At 38.8% G+C, this 19,931-nt stretch overlaps 1 long non-coding RNA gene across 1 annotated transcript; it reads left to right on the top strand.

Moving 5' to 3' along the window:
* Nucleotides 1-692: 692 nt before the first annotated feature.
* On the top strand, nt 693-19,384 carry LOC134285751 (uncharacterized). Its single transcript, XR_009996590.1, has 2 exons — nt 693-1,842; nt 16,980-19,384. It is a non-coding gene; the product is annotated as an uncharacterized LOC134285751 (long non-coding RNA).
* The last annotated feature ends 547 nt before the right edge of the window (nt 19,385-19,931 follow it).

The raw sequence follows: 19,931 nt of genomic DNA, 5'->3' as shown, positions 1-19,931 counted from the left end.
ACTTGATAGAACATAGTTGCCTGGGCGCTGGGGCTGTGTGAGTATAAACCTCATTCTTCATTCTCTTAGATACAACTAGAAGCCCTCGTAGATCCGATGACCTATATGCAAGGAAGTTCTTAGAGATCCTCAAACTGACAACGTACTCACCACTTGACAACACATAGCAACACGAGGCTGTGTAAGCATAAATTTCATTCATAAAGCTCCAAAAGATCTCTGATTACGCTTGTAGATCAGAAGGACTTAACTCCAGTTCTCGGATACTCTTAAATTTTTAACCCTTTTTTTACTTTTACTGTTTTTTCCCGAAAATCAACTTTATCTGTAATCTTGAGTACTCCAACTGCTCTGAACATGATCAAATTCCGTTTACGTAACGTTACCTAAATGGACCCTAATTAAATGGAGGTTTCAGAGTAAACGTCTTTTTTCTTCTGTATGGGCATCTTACACCAGTTCCCCTCATCATACCATCGCTGGAGTATCCTAGCTGCGTGGGGTTGCTGCTTGGTGGTGGCGAGCGTTGGGAGGGTGGCATCGTCATTTCTCAGAAACGAGAGCGCTGAACTGAGAGCATCTCCGAAAGGATATGCTGCTAGCTATAGCATCAGCCGCGCGAATCCGCTCCAAGAACGATGCGATGTGCTCCCCCATAGGTATTGAGGAGAGCTTGTGTGCGTGCACGCGAGCCGCCTCGCATCATGATGTTGCTTCCGCGCCGCACGCGTATCGCCGCACACGCGGCGAGAAGAGTTCACAGCTCACGTTTTTATCATCAAACAGTTTCGTCGTCGTTGGTTAGGCAGGCAGGTAATGGGAGGCAGACAATAATAAGGCATTAAGTGCACGAGCTAAAGGTATATGTTTTTGTTGTTTCGACGACGACTTGATATGGACGAACGAGGAAGAAGCACAAGAGAGCGCGAGTAAACGAGTGCGCGCGGGTTTTTCGTTCGGTTTAGAAGATGCGAGAGAACAATCCCCCAGCAGACAAGGTGGGTCGCGAAGTGTGAGCGAGACGGCACCACTCAAGGGTGGGGGAATTGTGTAAAACCGTGCAAAAATCTAGAGGAAGCTTCAGTTACATTCATAGATTTACTTAAGATCGGTTCGGTTCCTGAAGTCCTCTTCCCCCAGTTTTGTGTATTGTGTGTTCACGGTGTGTTATCATCATCAACATCGGTCAATCTGAGAATCCGTTCAAGCGGTGTGGCGTAGGAATATTCGCTCGCAGACAGAACTGAGACCTAAGTGTCTTTCAAACTCGGTGTGACTCGGGACCCACAATTCGAACAGAATCCGGAACTTCCCGGGCCAAATCGGGAATCGAAGGGAAAACAGTATTGAAAGTGCTCCAGCGGGAGGCGAGCGTGTATTGTTGTGTGGCGAGGCGCGAGTGATCTTCTGACTCTCCTTTTTCGCGGTGGCTGGTTCCACCACTCAAGGAAGAACAAGGAGTTCACCCACGAAAACAGCAAGGAGAAATTAAAGTCGAATTTTTCGGTTTACGTTTGGTGCGTGTCTCTGCGTAGGCAGCAGAACGAAAACAGTGCAAAAGTACGGCCCAACTCAATCAACAGGATTTCCACACGTCTTCTTTCATTAAAAAAAAAATAAAGTCGAGGAAATTGTTTGTGTGACTTGTGGTGGCAGTGAGTGAAGTGAGCCAACAGGAAGAATTCCAATCCTGAGCAATAAAGGAAAAGAACGGTGCGTGTGAGTTCAAGGATAATAATTACATAATTTTCCGGGATAAGCAGAAAGCAGAGCAAGCAGAGTAGGCCCTGATTTACAAGAAGGAGTCGAAAACAGCGTGAAGGATTCCACTCTCAACAACAGGTAAGCACATGGATCCCAGTAGGCATAATAAACAGAAGGCTGTGAAAAGGTCGGTTGCTTTGATGGTGTCGTTCGGTCGGTCATAGAGGTCAACGGACCAGGAGGCGTGTGCCGCAACGCAAGGACCGCAAGTGCGAAAAGGGTACGGTACAGAGTCCCTTTCGCTTCTCTGTTGTGGGTTGTCAGAAAATCACACGGTTCATTCATCGTTCGTGTCAATTCGTCGTCGTCGTCGTCCGTCCCAGATTGTTGGTTATGCACAGCAGGGAGGACCTACTCGAGCGCACAGAGAGGCGTTGACGTTGTTTTGGAATTAGAACGCTGTTTTGACCGCAAAGTCATTTTTAAATGAGGGTTTTGTTGTTTGTGGTATGGCTTCCTGTTGGAAGTTAGGTTTTCCTTGGAGATATACTTTGTCTGCTTGGACAGGTACCTAGATCTAAGACGTTTTGCTTTTTTTTCAAAAATTAATGTACGATGTATTTATTTGTTTGCCAAAAATACACGATTTTAACAAAATTTGAAAATATTACTGATTCGTGGGTGGTTTTTTATGCAAACCTTATCATATATCTTAGTATGTTCAAGTAGTTTATGTCAGTATTCCTTAAAGAAACTTTAACATACACAAGCAGTGTCCATATAAGCTTAATAATTCACCTAAAATCTTTATGTGTAGAAATGCTACTAAAAGCTCCGGAAGAAACTGTGGAACTAGTGGCCAAGAGGCCAAATGAATAAGGCCGCAAATGTTGTGCAATGCCAATTTCAACGTTTGCATTCGCTAGACTGAGAAAGCCAGCCCCTCAAAAACATATCATTTTCTGTCGAAAATCTCCAGCGAAAACTTCTCCCAAGAACTTTTTCATGGATTCCTCCACAAATTATTACTAGAATTCCTTGAGGAATCTCTCCTGTGATTCCTTTGGAAAATTTTCCTGGATATCTTCACGAATTTCTATGGAGATTCCTCAAGAGATACGTTTTGGAATTCTACTGAAAATTTATACAGAAATTTCTGTACGGGGGTTTCTTTGTGACTTTCTCTAGGAATTCTTCTACGGATTTTCCTTGGGATGCATCTAGTGATTCGTCCACAATCTTCTTCAGTGATTCCATAAGCTGCTTCCTGGAAGTTATGCAAATATTTACCCTTGGGTTCCTCTGGAGATTTCCTCAGAGATGCCTCCAGTTATTCCTCCAGAAACTTTCTAGGGATGTCTCCATGGACGACTACTCCAGAAATTACAGCAATTCTTCTAGGGATTTTGTTAGAAGTTCATTCACGGATAAATTCAGAGATTGTTGTAGAGATTTCCCATGAATTTACCCAGGAATCATTGCTTCAGCTATTCCTTCAGCTATTCCTCCAGAAACTTACTCCAGGGATTCATCCATGAACTTGTTTTCGATCACCACGCAATCATTTGACTTATTTGTCTATAACTCAGTTCAGAAGCCCAATATTACAATGTGGTGTTCGGCAAACTTGTGGATTAGTATTTTTCCTACAATTATCACCAAGGACGCCATAATATAACGGCGTAAAAGTGTTAGTACCACCTACTCATACTAAACGATCGGATTTTTCGATCGTTTAGTATGAGTAGGTGTTTAGTGCTCTCACACCGTAAATATTATAGTTAGGATATGGCGTCCTTGGTGATAATTGTAGGAAAAACATTAATCTACAAGTTTGCCAAACACCACATTGTAATATTGGACTTCTGAACTGAGTTATAGACAAATGAGTCAAATGATTGCCAGGTGATCGAAACCTTCCTTGGTCTAGGGGCTTCCCTACGGATTTCCCCTGGGGATTTATCCAGAATTAATTCTAGGAATTTCTCCAGCGATAGCTCAAGGCATTTCTACAGGATTAATCAAAAGGTTCCTCTAAGGGCTCCAAATATTTCTCCAAAGATTCCACTGAGGGTTTCTCTAGGTTTTCTCCACAAATAGCTTAAAGCACTAATCAGATGTTCATCAAGGGATTTGTGCAGTGATTTATCTAGGGATTTTTCTAGGAGTTTTTATAGAAATGCATTATGAAATTGTTTCAGGGATTCACCAAGGAAATTCTCCAGGTATTTCCACAAAAATTCAGGAATTTCTCTAGGAATGTCTTCAGGAATTTACCTAGAGATTTCTCCAGTATTGGATTGGCTGCCTCTAGTAATTCTCAAACAAAATACTCCATGGCTTTATTCAGGAACTCTTCTTGGTATTTCTCTAGTGATTCCCCCAGAAATTACTTCTAGAATTTCACCTGGGAATCCTCTAAGGTTTCTCTAGGACTTTCTCCGGAAGCTTCTCTAGGGATTTCGCCAGAGATGATACAAAGAATTCCATCAGAAACTATCCGAGGTATTTACCCCGAAATGACTAAACCTTTACCCTTGATAAAGGCCAAATAAATTAGGCCGAAACGTCGGGCAATGCCAATTTATTCGTTTGGATTCCCTAGACTGAGAAAGCCAAATCCTCCAAAAAATCTTAAAATATATTCAGAAATTCCATCACAGAAACTGCTCCAGCAGCTACCCAGATAGCACACATAATCCGTTGAAGAGGATGAAGAGAATTGTCTGATCGATTGCTGAACAATAACTTAAACCTAAATGTTGAGGTTTTACTTGAAGTTTATATTCTTAGAACGATTATAGCAAATGCGAAACAATGTTACTTTAAGCTTCCAAAATTGACTTGTCTGGCGAACGGCGGGAAAAGTCACCACCAAACGATGAGCTACTATTGCAAGACATGCGATTTATTCTTACTCATTGGATCGCAATCCACAAAAACTACACCAATCAGAAGTGTAAAGTTGAGCTTAACTAAATGAGTATAATGATATCACAATTAGTTGAATTACCGCACAAGAAACGGCTCTGGTACCTGGAACCGTGATGAACACTTTTTGATCGCTAAAATCAGTTGATCGATGGTGTAGTCGGTGCTTGCTTTGTCTGGTCATGCTTAGTGTTAAACTTTAAAATGTCAATAACTAATAACCAGCCAGATTTGAAAACTTGAAAATAGGGGGCAAAAATTTTAACAAGGGGGTGAATTTCGAAAATATTGAAATGAAATTCGCCACAACTAGGGTAATTTTCCAATTGTTGCACGGCTAAAAATTTGCCAATTGTTGCACACCTCATAAGAATAACATGGAGTGTGCAACATTAGGCCAGTTTTTAGCCGTGCAACAATTGAAAAATTACCCTAGTTATTGATGAATTGTAGCAATGTTTAAGAGTTTCGAAATATTTCCTGAAGTTGGTAAATTGAAGTCGGAAAACTCTTCCAACGTTTTGATTTTTACCAGAGATTTTTAAATTTCCAGTTTTCTGACATTTTTTTGATAGAGTTCCGATAGATCCACCATCGTGAGATTGCTGAAATTTGCCACCCTACTTGAACATTGTTTGGAGTAGGTTCCTTTACAGCGTTGTGTTATAGTGCCTGCAAAAACGATGTTCAATTTCGTATTATTAAAATACTTTAAATTTTCAAACTGTTTTACTTTGAAGAAAAACTTACGACATCACCAAATTTTTAAAAAGTGTTCCTTTTTGTCATTTTAAAAAATATTTTTGAAAATTAAAAAAAAAGGTTTTCTTTAACGGTTTTTAAAAACTCTACAAGGTCATCAAAATGTTACTTGAGAGAGCAGTGACTTATACACTAACTTCTGAAACTCCCGTTCGGTTCCTTTTTTACGAAAATAGACAAATTATTCCGGGTGTTTCTGAGTTTCAATTTAGAAATATGAATAATCAATGATAATGGTAGATTTATCGATTTCAGAGCTACAAAAATTACTAGCATTTCAAAGTAAAACCACTCAAATCGTTTCCCAAATGCATTCCAGGAAGATCAATTTTACCTCAGATACGAACCAGCCAAGTGCTGTAAGTTTCTTAGACAAATCAATCAATTTAACCTCGTGCTTTATTTCAACCCGTCCTTTAGATTTGATTGTTCGATAATGCCATCATAACGGAACGAACTTCACAATCAAAATGACTTGCATTGAAATCAAATCGACCAACTTTTACGCAAAATGAGCAATTCATTCTTACTCGTAAAATTGCAATTCAAAGTCCATCCATCCATCAACTGTGTGAATCAGAAGTGCAGTCCAACGTCACGTAGTGGGTTCGATTATATTATATTCCGCTGATTAACGGTAAAGAATTACTCATGTAGCTTGAATCATGATGAAGTATAATTTTTGGGAAGGTACGCAGTAAATGCCTTCTCATATTTAGTCTTAATTTGAATTATGGGATGATTTATATTAAGAGACTTTTTCCTTCTACCAATACACAATCGTATGATTAATTCACTGCTTGAGAAAGACATACATCGAGAAAACAAACCGGTCGTCGTCAATTTCGAATTATTCCTGAAAAAAATCATTAACTCGATAGTCGATCCTAGTTGGTGTCAAGATAAAATCCTGAGTTTTTCATTTATTTTATTTGCACATTTTTATTCACATTAACAGATCATTAGAGTTTACCTTCAACCCTCGTTAGTTTGAGCGACACCTCATGCAAACCAACGGGAATCTTCTGGTAACCCGTACTTCTAGTGACTGTATTTGCCGTTTTGTCATGATTCTACGTTTTATTTTACCATATTCCATGAACAGTAGTTTTGAACGATGTGCACTGTGCAGATTGGTGAGGATTAAATTAGAACCTTGATAAAAAATGACGCCATATATGTTGTATGCAGTGTACTAAAAAAATACCACGTATGAAATCTCAGAATATTTTTTTTTTAAATTTCATTACGTCAAGCTTGGTCATGAACGTTAAACTAGTATTGAATATCACTTTGTTGTTTCAAGTTAATTTTTTTTATTGCTCTATTGTTCAAGTTCAGGTAAAATTCTGATTTTAGGAGAATAATATGCTTGCACTGTACGAAAAGAAAAAAGTTAACATTTTTTGATTTCCATACAAAAAAGCCATTTTTTTAGAGGTTTATATCTTTGGAGCCTATGAACCGCGGTGTTGTGCTGCTGTTGGGCCATGGCCCCGTGCTTACATTTCAGCTCCTCCCCCACTTAGTTTTGCTTAAAAAAATAAATAAAATCATTGCGAAACAAGGAAAAATCGATCCAGCGCACGTCTTGGCTTGATTTTTATCATAGACATTTCAAATTACGATTGTGCACTCCTAGTTATTAGGCCGTTCCAAGCCAATTCGGCGAAAAATTATTATTCAACATACAATTTAACCGAGTTTTTGTGATGAATTTGGCACAGAAATAAATATTGGTTTGATTTTAATACCTGGGGCCAGTGCTGAAAAATTCATTTCGTCTTATCTAAATTCAATCACCTACAGCTCATTTTAGAAGCTGAACCTGAGAATATAGTATATGAAAAACTTGTGCGGCTAGACCAGTTCTGCAAGAAAGTCACGGAAAAACCACTATTTTTCGAATATTTAAGGTAAATGTCACGGACTTCCTTCCAAAAATGCAAATGATATTCACGGTGAATATCATTTGGCATTTTTCAAAGGGTCTGTCCATAAACTACGTAGACTCTTAGGGGGGGACGGGGGGGGGGGGGGGTCTGGCGAAAGTATACGCTCCTTACAAATTTCAAAAAATTTGTATGAACGAAAGTCTACGGAGGGGGAGGAGGGGGTCTGAGATGGCCGAAAATGATTCTACGTAGTTTATGGACAGCGCCAAAGGTAGTCCGTGACATTTACATTAAGTAATCGAAAAATAGCGGTTTTTCCGGGACTTTCTTGCAGAATTGGTCAAGCCGCACAAGTTTTTCATATAACATATTCTCAGGTTCAGCTTCTAAATTGAGCTGTAGGTGATTGAATTTAGATATGACGAAATGAAATTTTCAGCACTGCCTGGGGCAGTTGTTTATAACCACAATTTAAGGTTGTTCATCAAGAAATTTAGCGGTAAAATTCTAAACATCCGCTCGAAAGTACCCTTCCGTCGGTTGTTTTACTTTGACAGTCGAGCAAACAAACGTTGTATTTGTTGTTTTCAGTTGCCGTTTATTGTTTGTTTTTAACATACTTTAGTTTAATTTAATCCAAATAATTGGGTAAAATAACAAACGGACTGTAACCAACCCCCTATTGGATAGTGCTATCGTATGATCAACCTGAGATTGTTCAATCGCAGCAGTCATTTGTTATTTGAAGACATTTGTAATGTTCACACAGTAATTCATTCTCGTTCAAACCTTCAACAAATACAGACATTATGAATTGTTAGTCTCAGTTATATTTTTCCGGTTCAAATCCACACTTGCCTTCCAAGACCCCCTCCCCCCCTTTCCGTCTTCTGTCCACTCCTTTAGTTATTCCTATAATTTATACCAAAATAAATATTGCGTAATATGAATAATTTTAATTTGATTATTTTTTGAAAATTGTTTCAATTTGCGAAACATACAAATTCATCAACTTTTAACATAAAGAATGCATACGATGGCTTGCCCTCGGTGCGATGCTTCCATGGTGTGGTCTAGGATGTTTGTAATGAAACTAATTTTTTGGCCTTCGTTTGGTGGTGCTGTTTGGTGCCGTGGTGCGTTCATGGGTATGGTGGTATCATGACCCTTGAGATTTGTATGCGTTGCATCAGAAGTTTCCTGTGGAGAGAGGCACTGATGGTTTTCCGTACAACCCTTTGGATGAATCCTGTAATCCTCCAATACTACGACTGGTCTGACTCCATCGAAAACTGATGTTTTTTGGGGTTACGATGAATTGCTAAATAATATTTATGAATAATGACATTTTTTCGCTAGTATCATGCCAAACATATTTAACCTACCTTGAAACAATCGTTTAGGAATAATTTCGAAATTTAGTTTTCAATTACTATAAAAGGCTAAAACATGCGGAGCAAAACTGTTTCGTTTCGTCAAAAATGTTTTGAATATCGAAGAATGGTGGACTTTGTAAATAAAGCTAAATGGTAAATTAAACAAACTGAAATTTCAGTTTATTTGCTAAAACCAATTTGATTTTTGTTTTTTTTTTCTTTAAATAACATATTAGTTTGAGTCTACCATCGATTTTGTAAAATCAAACATTATGCTTTATTTCCGGTATGGAAACAACCCTAACTTTACTTTATGTAAACTGATGTGGTAGTAAAAATAACAAACGTTTGTTTCAGAACAACCGGCTGAGTTTGTTGTTATGTGGTAATAGGACAGATCGTTGAAGTACTAGATTTGTAGTAATGAGCTGAATTTTTGTATGGTGAGAAGGTCAATTCCCCGTTTCTGCAATGAAATAATGCAAAAAGCGTGGGTATTATGATTTCTTGCCTAATTTGATGCTGTTTGAGCAAAACTTTGAGCAACAGTATTATTGTTTTCTCCATTTCTTGCAACACAAACAACATAGTTAACCAAAGTTTTGCTCAAACAACATCAAATTGGACAAGGAATCATAATATCCACGCTTTTTGCACCATTTCATTGCAGAAACGAAGAATTGACCTTCTCACCATACAAAAATTCAGCTCATTACTACAAATCTAGTACTACACCGAACGTGCCCCATAGGGTATATGTACCATACCATGGTCTAATATGCAAGCCGCTTTGACAGTTTTGACTATAACTCGAAAATTGATAGCACTAGAAATGATATGTTGACTCTATCACGCACTCTAGAACATGCATGTTTCACCACTTGGAAGTAAATTAACGTAAATATTCAATAATTTGCTTAATTGCGTTGAAAACATTTGATCCGATGGTATGCAATGTTGGTCTATGGAACAAAAATTGGCCTATTAGTGGATATAACGTTGACATATTGCTTTCCGAGTGCTAGAACCACTTATTCTCCCATTTTTAAATATTCTGCTGAAGTACTATCACTGTTTGTTCACCAATCTAACTTTCAAATTACATTTTTGGAGGAATATTTTCACAAAACTATAAATAAATCACTTAAAATACAATTATTTCTTAATTAAATAACGAAAACAACGCAACCCAATTATTGTGTTATATTTTTACAGTTACCGCACACAAAATCTTTCTTCCTGTTCGTTCTTTCTGGTTTATACGCAAGCAATGTTGTAGACGTCACTTTTTCGATGTTTTTGACGTCACTTTACTTAGATTTAGATTTGAGTACATAGTGAAAAAAAAATGTCCTCAATATTCGGCCCACATTTAATTTGAAAAATAGTTATTATTCATTGAAAACAAATATACACACTCAATCCTGAATTGCCTGTTCAGCACTTTTATGACGAAAATAGAATAGCAGAACTATTCCGGTAGCTTCGGTAATCAATTTTACTGAGGCGCAGTACACCAACTGTCAAAACATGGTGCAAAAGGTAAACAATGCAGTATAGCTGTATTCAGCTGTTCTATTTTCGTCAAAAATTTACCGAACACGGTGTTCCAAATTAAGTGTGTATACCTTCAAAATAGTATCTTTGACCATTTATGCCATTTATGGTCATGTATATAGACTACCCACTAAGCCGAAGGATCATGACGTCCACAAAAGCTAAACAAAGTGACATTTTCATTCCATGTTTATGCTCTAAAGTGCTAAAATTGAAACGAAATGTTACAATTGTTTGTCGCATAGCTTTTCCGATCTCCAGTTATGCGTGTTTTTTTTTTAGTTTTTGGTTTACGTTAAGATAGGCCGAACGAGGGGACTATGCCAACGAAGCACCCTGATACACGCAGGAAAAAGAGGCTTGTTTAAAACAATAAAACGTATGGTTGATTTTCAAACTGAGCAATTGCTTATTCCAAAGTTATATTTCTTTGTTCTTGCTTAGAGTTTATCGATCAAAACAATCAATTCCTATCATTCCATATAACGATGAAAACTTCATTTGTTTCAACAAAATGGGGACCATAAACATGGCCCGAATGCACTCATACATCTTTAAAATTCTTACCCCAACATCGCCACAACGAAGAAAGTGTAGCAAATCCATCACTCCAACTTCCAAGTGCAGTTTTGGCCGTGATGGATAACGCGCTGGTACTCATGACAGCATCCTAAAAAAGTTGGTCGGTTTCGCTTTTTTGCCTTTTTTATTCGTTCTCGCTTCCATCCGCTTGCCGAGTGTCTAAAAATAGATTTCCGAGCTGCCGCAGGAGCTGCCGTCACCAACACAATCACATTCCGGTTTTGTTAGTACCAAAAGTGCAGTCGTTTAAAACAATCTGTCATTTTATGTTGAAAATACCAAATCTCAATTTGTTCTAACAAACTGACAAAAATTTCATTAAATGAAAAAATTTGTATTATCAAACAATGGGACAGTTCGGTTTAATCTAGAAATCAGTTTGTCGCTATAGCAAACTGAAAAATCGGTTGATTTGAACTAGAATTTAATTGTGTTTACCATTAATTTTTCTGCGTGTACCCTATCTGTTGTGGTGGTATGTTGTGGTGGTTATTGTCTATCTGTGAAACTGGCAAGACGGTTCGGCTCCGTAGATCAGATAGGTAAATGTTGTGGTAAGAAGTGGAAGCAGTGCGAGAAAGATACCATAACGTAAGTGAATTATTGTAATTTTAATAGTTAAGTGTAATAATAAATAATGTGATTACAGCATTGAAGCTGCTCCAAAAAGCTGCTTTCAATTTGTGTGTATTCGTGCTGCAGAAAGTTCCACTCCCCAACACTATCAGAAAATAGAAACAATCATCCTGCTACTTTCAGGTTTAATTTGACAAAATTTCATTACAGAACAACTATTTATTGAGTTTGAAATTCAACAATCGTGTTTGTCGAATAAACTGTACCGAATCTGCTCCGTGCAGTGGTAACTATAAGTTGAAATGTTTTGAACTTGGTCAGTTGCGGGCTACAGCTCAAAACAAAATGTTTGCCTGAATTTTGTAGGAACTCCTGATTGAATTCAACAAAATTTGTGAAATGAAATGTTAAATATTCTTAGTTTTTCTCTAGAACATTGTTGGAGATATTATGAAAAAAAAAAAAATCTCCACGGAGTTTGTGAGCGAACCTCATGAATTTATGACGGAATATACATTTTTTTTGGAATCTGATTACACAGCACCTGCAGTTGTTGTAAGCCCCTGCAGCAAAAGCTGTAGAGGCGTTGGTATTCAGCATGACCATGCGAAGGGTGACGGGTTCAATTTCCGCTCGGTACAGGAACTTTTCGTTAAAGAAATTTCCTTGACTTCCTTGGGCTTGGATTATCTTCGTGCCTGTCACACAATATACACCTGCAAAGGGGTCATGTAAAGACACTGTATGCTAAAGACACGAAATCTGATGATTGTTGCTGTTGATGATGATTGTCGCGTCATGACGATGATGCTGTCGAGCAATGCTTTTAAAGCGCATTTGACAGGTCTCCTGCTCGATTGGAATAACATTGACAGCATATTTGGAATTCCAATTGGAACATTTCGTGTCTTTGCGTATAGTGTCTTTAGGGTCATGCTATGGATATTGATGCCACAATGAATCTGATAGTTTTTGTCGCTCCATCGATGTTTGTCCCCAAGTAACCAAGGTGTTGAAGCCTTATTGCATGAAGATATACGGTGTATTTAGAGCAATCATTACTTTACAAGCAAACTTAAGATTGATTCAAAGTGGAGATGGGCAATTATGCGACTGAATTAAGATTATATTTATACCAGTATAATCGTAATTTGTTTCTATAATTGCCCATTTCCACTTTAAATCAACCTTAAGTTTGCATGTAAAGTAATGATTGCTATAAATACACCATATATCTGCATACAACAAAGCTTCAGTACCGTGGTTACTTGGGTCTTCCTGGGATAGAACATAGGAATTTAACCTTTATGTCCAGGCTCAAAAGCCTATGTTTAAGCTCCATTACTCGATTTAGAGTGTAGAGAATACTATGGAGTGGAAATAGGAAGGAGGATGGTTTCCTCGATCTTGCAGCGGGAATTTTTTAGCTTTGTTTATTTTCTTGGTGGTAGAACGAGGGAACTCCTGAATATAGTCCTAATTGTAGAAAGCAATGTATAATTGAGCTAGTTTTAAACATTGGAATATTTGTTTTAACCCTTTTGGGCCGGAGGAGTCATATATGACACCGGCAATGAAACCGAGTATAACAAATGTATTCAAGGTCAGCGAGGATACGGCAGCAGTAGCGTAACAATCCGGCTCCAAAAGGTTAAACTATGGATATTCTGGCTTTCTCCATCTAAGGAATCCAAACGATTAAATTTACATTGCCCGACATTTGGCCTTTTTTTAAAGTAGAAAGCTATGATTGTTTTAACCATTAGTGCCACAGTTTCTTTGGAGCTTCTCGGCACATTTCCTGAAACAAATATTGAAAGTATACTCTACGGGATATAGACGTTTTCGACAAAAGAAAACTCGCTTAGATCCTAAAAGACGCATAATTTCGTGGATGAAGTTTTGCGTGAAGTTCTTCAAAATATCTTACAGTATTGCATCGGAATTTAATCAGATATTCCATCAAAAATTCAGTTCCGACGCTGACCAAAATGTTGCTACTAACATTTGTTGAGTACCATTTCCTCATAGTTAACACGAGGAAATTCTCAAAAGCAGTCTCCTAGGAATTCCTCCATAGCTTTCTAGAATAATTACCCTGGAGTATTCAGTATTATTAATTAGATTCTCAAGTTTTTAAAACTTGTAATTATCAAAAAAAAAAAATCTTAAAAAAGTGGAATTTCATATATATACAGTAGACGTTCGATAACTGCAAAATGTTTACGTTTCACTTGGCGAACGAAATTAGATTACTGCGACGACTGTCAGATGTTAACTTGTTATCAAAAGTGAACGTGTTCCTACTGTTCATTTGGGCTAGCAAAAATGTTGCAGTTAAAAAGCATGGCAGTTGAACCGTTTACACCAACCGAACGTCTACTGTATTTCAGTTCACAATCTGAATGGCAGCCTTATTATCCCTGCGAAGTGAATGCGTCCTGAAGTGCGTTTCCTCCACTATATTTTCACATCCTTTAACTGTTTACGTGCGCTCTTTCTTACAACATATCCACCCCCATTTGGATGAATTCTATATCAACCCAATTCTGCTCACGCTCACTGTGCTCTCTCTCCCAAACTCGCCTATATTTATCACTAAAACGTGTGAAAAACTACTGAGTAATCCATATAGAAGTGGCATTTACTCTTTTTTTTTAACGGAAAAGTTGACGTAATCGTAGAAGTTTGGCCGTTATGGAATGATGAGACAGCGTTACCGTGTTGTTTCGCGTGTTTGACATAACTTCGCCATTGATGTCATAATATCGAAGCACATGTACGGTAGCGTCTCAACTCAAGAAACGGAAGTAGCTGAATAACAATATCTAAGCTGAAGTTACAAGGGTCACAAGGCTTGATAAGTTGTTATTCAGCCACTTCTGTTTCTTGAGTTGAGTTTATGTATTAGATGAGCTTTTTGAGGATCATTTCCAATGACATTCAAATCTACGAGGTTGTTCAAGGAAACATTATCAGCTTAAACTTTCCTTGAAACTCAATCTAAAGGAGAAACGTAAAACACAGATTATCTGCCATGACTGAGAATCCTATCATTTTATCACTTCTGTCGGTCACCAGAGCAACAGCATCTGTTTGGAGTGCGTCCATGAACAATACGGAGCGGAGATGAGCGAATGTCATTCGCTCTTTGGGTTTGGGGTGCGAACGCGCACATGACTCTCTTTCTCCCGCGTCTTCGGTCGATGATGGAGTTTCCACACTCAGTTGTGTGGAGTAACAGACGATAAAAATCCGTAAGATAAGAGATCCCCTCAGTTTAAATTGAAAGCGATAGCGGAGGAAAAAGGTACCCAACGAGGTTATGTAATGATGTAAAGTGTAATTTCTCACTTCCTTTCCACGCGGTTCTTCCATCGAAACTCTGGAAGAGTCACACATCACCCGATGCTGGCTGACATTCCTCTGCCTTTTACCGACTTTGTTTCGTATAGGGTGCGGGCACCGGTTTTGGCCAGTCTAAGGGAAATCATTTTTATAAAAATAACCAATAATCCCATGAAAACAACCAATGCGTCAAATAAAAGGTTTCAATCTATATTTTGAAGGAAAAATGCAGAAATCAAGCCAATACTTGATTTTTGTATTAAAAGTGGCACTGGCCAAAATAGAAGCTCTGCCGCAGTTTTGGCCATGTTCTTAAGTTTGGTTTCTATTTTGGCCAATCACGTGTATTTCTTATGGGAGTGGCCAAATTAGAAGCACCCTGGCCAAAATAGATATATGGGAGCAGATTTTTTAAGGAAATATATTTTTTTCTTCCAGTTTTTAATCAAAATGTGTGGTTTTCACAGCTGTAATCATCATATTGTATTAGGATCTACTAGTAAAAATTAAATTTACGCCGGTTTAGATCGCAAAAGGCTCAATACCGCACTATGGCCAAAACTCCGGACTGGCCAAAACTGAAGCTTCTACCCTACCTACTGAGAATTGTTGATGTTACGGTTTCGCATACGTTGATTTTCATGGTTAAAGCACTCAACTGGTCGCCATTGCATTGCGTCGTCCATCGCCCGTCGTCCCCTTCTTTGCCCGTGACCGACACACGCGACTCTCCTACTGCCAGCTAGCATGGAAGACAACGACACAGTGGCGTGGCGTGGCGGTGCGGAGCACCGCAGTAGGCCATGCATGCACTTGCACTCACTCATACATTTTGCGTCAGCGACTGTCACTTGACTGGCGTGCGGTGCAGTACTAGAATGGATCGTTGACCCAGATTCGCCACCGTGCCACGACGAGAGGGATGAATGAATGATGATGGTTCAGACGTACAGACGTCAGGCAAAAAATAGTTTGGGGTGTGCCACTCAAAATAGGTTTGTTTACCCTGGTCGGGACGTCGTTGTCGGATTGGGGGTCTCTGGCTGCAGAGAGCGACAGGTTGTAGCAATCTGTCGCTTTCATTTATGATGGAGATTGGGTCGTATGACTGTGTGATGGCGAGGTGGCATACCGGACCGGCCCGGCATATTGGTCTAGTTCTTTGCTGCAGCAAGCTGGCTTGTTGTCATGTGGTTTTTCCTGGTGCAACAGATATTTCTAGAAAACGACATACCTGGCTTTCTCGTTTCTGAAGCAGCAACCATGGCAACGGCGGCGGTCGGTCGTTGACTCGTTTGTGTTGGATACTCCAGCCGGGCTTGACATAAAGCAATCGGACTGGAAGTGTTGCCAAACGTGTTTAGAATTTTAAATATTTTTCAAAGTTTTTTGAACCAAGAATGCCAAATGATTTTTAAAATGTTGTAAACAAAAAAATTCAAAAGTCATTTGACACTCTGGTTTAAAAAAATGTTTTTAGAAAACGGATAAACATTTTCCACCAACAAAAAATCAGGAGACACATTGATCTTCCTCTAAATGTGTATGATTCTAAAAATATTGCTCAGCTATTTAAAAAAATGAAATGAAAATGAAGTATAATTATTAAAACATAGAAGAAGCAAAAGAGAGTAGATCCTGAAAGCTATTCTTTGTATGACTCCCGTAGAACGAAACGTTTTGTTAGTGAACTGGTAAAATCAATATTGCTTTCGGTCGCTAATTTATTCATCGGACCCCGCGATCTTCTTCGCTTGTCACGCACAACCGATCGGAGACTGACGACCGCATAGCCGTCGAGAACAGCTATTTCGCCTATCCAGTTTCGGTCACCGCCAGCACCACCGGAGAGGTGACAAATTAACGAGCACTGCCCCGTTCTACAAATAAATAGTGAAATCTGCTGCCATCGTGACAGCAGACAGTACTAGGGCTGCGCTCTCGCTGTTTTGCTCGGGTCACAGGGGTTATGGGCCCAGATACCCTGCGTTTCTTATTCCGTTTGCATATTAGATTGCAATCATTGTCGCTTTGTTTTCTTTTTCATGGTTAAAATTGTGAGTGCATACATTTGCATATTTTTCTATCTTAAAAGAGAGTGTGTTGAGTTTGACAAGTGCGTCAGGCAGTGATGCCAGATTTTTCACTTTATGATCATCAATTCTGCGAATATTATTTCCATTTTTTTAAATGCTACAATTACTAAAGTGTACTAATGTTAATTCTCTTATCTGTTTTCTTATTCCAGGTAAAGCAAAACAATCAAACCGCAACCATCAAAACAGTAAGTGCTACCAGTCAATCCGCGTGACCACCGTGCATTTCAATCAACGCCTATCATTACCATCTCGATAGCCAAAGGTCAACCCACCACATACCTGCTGAAGTGCAGCGCCGCCGCACTACCTTAGCCAAGTCTAGGCGACATTGCTTGCGCAAAACATGCCTTCGGGGCAATATGCGTGGTTGGTGGTGTTTCACAGAAATGACCGTTTTTACGGTGTATATGTCATCAGCTGTACATATGTACCTGCGCTGCCGTAACCGAGCCCACATTCCACACCTTGCTTGGTGCATCGGATGGGAGCATTTCTATAAGGTTGTCGTCATTCATGATGCACTCGGCGATCGACGCAGCGTTGCTTTCATCAGTTTTTCATTTGCAATGATTTGTTGTCTTGTGATCCCGATCAGAAGAAAATAACACACGATCTTACCTAGTTGGGTTGTTGATGTTGATACCAAAACCTGTTAGAACTTGGTAGTTAAAATAACAAAAATCAACATGAATTGCATGGGTACAGTAGTCGTTCGATAACTGCAACATGTTTATGTTTCACTTACCGAATGAAATTCGATAGCTGCAACAACTGACAGACGTCAAAGAACTGTCAGTTGCTGCAGAATGCAGTCAATGTGCAATCGGAAAACATCGCATCGCTGAAAAAGTGCATGCAAAAAACATCGCATCGCTGGTTGTACTTCAAATCGTAAGCAGAGTACATAGAGGCAAATAAATGACATCAGCGTCCTCTGCAAATGACCATTCTACCTATGGCACGGCAGGTACGACGGTACTCTGTGTCCAAGAAAGTTCCTCAAATGTTCTGTTCGATGTTTTTTTTTTTGAATTCCAGTGACGACGCAATACAATTCGCAGACAGATACTGGCACATGCTCCGGAAAATTCGGAACCAATGCAATTTGCTACAGGCAAGCTGGGCTAAACTAGAGAAATCGCGTAGTAAAGCTCGAATTCCGAAGAAGCTGGAGGGGCTCCTGCAAGAATCACTGAAAAAAAAAGTTCCTGGGAGAATCCCTCAAGGAGATTCTGAGGGGAATTCTCTGAAAACTTATGAGGAATCACTGAAGGAACTTCAGCAGACATTGCATAAGGAACTCCTGAAAAAAAAGACCCTGAAGGAGTTCCTGGAATAGGTTCCTTCAAGATTTCCAGGAAAAATTCAAGAAGGGTTCCTGGTGAAATTCCAGAAAGGGCTCATAAAAAAACTGCAGGATATCCTGAAAAAAAAAACTATGATTAGGTTTGGGAAAAATCCATGAAGGGGTGTTTGTGCAAATGTATTGCCCCACCGATGTATATAATATGATAGTATATCCATGTATTGTGTCCCTATCTGTATGTAATTCAATAAATAAAGATTAGTGTTATCTATACCTCCGCCATGGCCGGACGGTTGACCAAAGATCGTTTAATCAAATTATCCAATCACACAACGTAGGAAAGAAATATCCCGTGCGCGATCAAGGGGTTTCTAGAGAAATCCCAAAAGGAAATCGTGAAACAGTTGCTGAAGGAATTTCAAGAGGAATCAATAAAGGAGTCCCTGGAGAAATCTTTGAAGGAATTCTTGGGAAAATTTGTCTCCAACAATTTCAGGAGAAATTCCAGGAGAAGTTCCTGAAGATTTTCTGAAAGAATCTCTGAAAAACCATTGAAGGAGTTCCTAGCGGAATTCCTGAAAGAATTTCTGGAAAAATGTCTCCTGCAATTACAAGAGAAAATTCTACAGCTACTTCAGGAGAAATCTCTTAAGAAATTCAAATCTCTAAAGAATTCCGAACAGAAGTTCCTGGTAGAATAAAAAAAAATCCTGGAGGAATCCTCGAAGCACTTGAAACCCCTGAAGGATTCCTAGACCAGTATCAACAGAAATACAAAAAAAATCCTGAAGGAACTCCAGGTGAAATCCCTCGAAGAATTCTAGAAGGATTTTTTAAGGTATTTCTCAGAAAAATCCTCAAGAAAATTCCTGGAAATCGAACAAGGAATTCTTGGGGAAATTTGTCTCCAGAAATTTCAGGAGAAATTCCAAAATCCAAGAGGAATCCCCGAAGAATTTCTGAAAAATTTCTGAAGCAGCTCTTGATGGAGTTCCTAGAGGAATTCCCGAAAGAATTTTCTGAAAAAATGTGTCTTCAATAACAAGAGAAAGTTCTCCAGCAACTTCAGGAGAAATTTCTTAAGGAATTCAAAGCTCTGAAGAATTCCGATCAGAAGTTTCTGGAGGAATCGCTAAAAAAATCCTGGAGGAATACCCGAAAAAAAGCCTGGAGAAATCCCCGAAGCACTTCCTGGTGAATGCTTGAAAAAACTCCTGGAGAAACCCCTGAAGGATTGCTAGAGGAGTACCAACAGAAATTCATAAAAAAAATCCTGAAGGAACCCCAGGTGAAATCCCTCGAAGAATTCTAGAAGTTTTTTTTAATGAATTCTTTGCAAAATTCATTAAGAAATTTCTTGGAAATCCTACAAGGAATCCCTGAATGAGCTTCTGCAGAAATCTATAAAGGAAATCGTGAAGAAATCTCTAAAGGAGCTCTTGGAGACGTCCAACAATTCTAGGAGAAATCCCTCAAAGAATTTCAAGAAAATCACTGGAGAAACTTCTAGAGAAATTACTAAAATAGTTTCTGGAGAAATCTTCGAAAGAAATGCTTGGGAAATTTGTCAGCAATAATTTTCGGGACAAATCCCTGAAGAAATTCTAGGAGGAATCCCCGAAGAATTTCTGAAAGAATCTCTGAAGCAGCTCTTGATGGAGTTCCTAGATGAATTCTCATAAGAATTTCTGGAAAAATGTGTCCTTCAATTACAAGAGAAAGTTCCCCAGCTACTTCAGGAGAAATCTCTTAAGATATTCAAATCTCTGGAGAATTTTGATCAGAAGTTCCTGGA

This window comes from Aedes albopictus, chromosome 1 (genome assembly GCF_035046485.1).
Source record: "Aedes albopictus strain Foshan chromosome 1, AalbF5, whole genome shotgun sequence".
Taxonomy (NCBI): domain Eukaryota; kingdom Metazoa; phylum Arthropoda; class Insecta; order Diptera; family Culicidae; genus Aedes; species Aedes albopictus.
The sequence above is the reverse complement of the archived record's forward strand: the minus strand, read 5'-3'. Positions and strand labels throughout refer to the sequence as shown.